General features: G+C 42.2%; 1 pseudogene; it reads left to right on the top strand.

Moving 5' to 3' along the window:
* Positions 1-424: 424 nt before the first annotated feature.
* Positions 425-595, top strand: LOC148093538 (U2 spliceosomal RNA; annotated as a pseudogene).
* Positions 596-2,106: the final 1,511 nt, after the last annotated feature.

Below are 2,106 nucleotides of genomic sequence, written 5' to 3'. Positions count from 1 at the left end.
AACCTGTCATCCAAACTGGGAGACCTTTGAGAGTGACTGGAAAGAATGCTGAGACCACAGGCATAACCTGGGCCTCTCTTGGGAAAACCTGGATGTTTGCACACACTTCCTAATCAAGCCTGCTGTCATCTCAGCTTCTGTAAATGATTCCCCTGGTTGAGGCAGAACTATACGGTTTTAAATCCTTTGTTAAGTAGAAGTTAGCGAGGAAGTTCTGCCATCTAAAGTGGCAAACAGTTTTCTATACCCAACTGGCTGATTATGTAGCAAATCTGTTTTCCTTCCCTCTTCACCACACAGCTGGACTACATTTCCCAGATACCTTTGTGCTTAGGTGTGGTCATGTGACCAACTTTGGCCAATGGAATGTGAGTGGAATAGATAAATGCACTTCTAGACCTGACCTGTAAAACTTTCCAGGAGAATCGCTTCTTGCGAAGATCAAGTGTAGTATCTGTTCTTATCTGATACATCCTCTATCTGAGGACAATATAGTAAATGGATTTTCAAAGCTGGGAGATGGAATAGGAGCTTGCTCCATCCACTCTGGACATGGACCTGGTATAGCAGTACCTCTGGGAATGGTACACCAAAAAAACCCAAACCTTTCCCATGAGAGCCTCCTCTCTCTCTTGCCCTATTTATCAGTGCAAATGTCTTGAATCATCTTGATTTGGGGCATTCATTAGTTGATCTATTCTACTGCTCTTCTTGGCACCCCAACTTAAAGGAGGGAGAGCCACAACATAGGAAGAGCTGGCCCCTGGACAGCAACATGGAAGGCCATCTGGCCAGTCACCCCATTGACTATGACATGAAAAGAAATAAGCATGTACTTTGTATGCAACTGAGAATCTGTTACAGCAGCTAGCCTTATATTAAATAATTCATCCAGAAATGGAAACTCAGATGTTCCTATGGGAAAGTCTAAATTTCAGCCCCTTCGTTCCATGGGTAAAGATTCAGAAACTCAAATGGGTGAGGTGATTTGCCTATACCAAACTATTAGCATCACAGAACTAGAACTAAGGTTTCCTATCCCCCAAAGAGACCTTCCAAATCATTAGGAGGTCTGGTTCTGTATATAACAGTGCTTATATGTGGTTCCTGAAGGCTGTGGCCAAGGGTGGAGAGTGCCCAGGTGGCTGGGTTGCAGAGATACCTTTAATTACCTTCCAGTCCTTAAAGACAAAGAGTAGAACTAGTACCCAGATGAGAATTTACAGCTAGAACAAAATAGAGTAAAGAAGGTAAGTGACTATATTTGGAAAGAAGGGGGAACCCCATATTCATTTACCAAAACCTTTTTTCCAGTCTGACCTTACAGCCACACACCTCCACCCCACCCTCCTCTCTGCTCAAAGATGAGTCATCAAAAAAAAAGGTTTTGCTTGAAGGGAAGGATTAATTTCCAAAATTTCTGTGGAAGAAAAGATCATATATCTTGTTCAGCATGGTATTCTCAGCACTTAACACAGTGAGCCCAGGAGGGGGGCACCCAATGAGTATTTAGTGAACAAACAAGTGAATGAAGGCATATTTTTTTTCTTCTTTTGAAATAAGTTTTTATTGATTTCAGAGAAAGGAAGGGAGAGGGAGAGAAGGAAGAACATCGATGATGAGAGAGTTATTGATCGGCTGCCTCCTACACGCCCCCTATGGGGGATCAAGCCTGCAACCCAGGCATGTGCCCTGACCGGGAATCAAACCATGACCCCCTGGTTAATAGGTCGAAGTTAAACCACTGAGCCAAGCCAGCCAGGCAAGGGCATATTTCTTAATTAACATATGGGCATGAGGTCATTTGTCCAAGATGCTGTCTTTCCAGCCAATCGTTGATCAGAAATATTTGGCAAAACATGGGTTATTGTAAACAGTGATTTTCCCCTTCAATAATGACGTTTCTTAGTGTTTTTATGAAAGAGTTGGTTGAAATTCCTTTCCTGCTGACGTATGTGACCTGTCACATGCCACCTTTTGTTCAGAGAATAGTAGTGGTTGGCTTAAGTTTATCAGATTAATGGTTTTAGGGTGTGTGTTTTTTCTTTCAAGAGGAACCTATTTTCAAACAAAATCGAAAATACATTAAACTCCAGTATATAAAAG

Source organism: Miniopterus natalensis, chromosome 3 (assembly GCF_054644295.1).
Source record: "Miniopterus natalensis isolate mMinNat1 chromosome 3, mMinNat1.hap1, whole genome shotgun sequence".
Lineage (NCBI taxonomy): Eukaryota > Metazoa > Chordata > Mammalia > Chiroptera > Miniopteridae > Miniopterus > Miniopterus natalensis.
The sequence above is the reverse complement of the archived record's forward strand: the minus strand, read 5'-3'. Positions and strand labels throughout refer to the sequence as shown.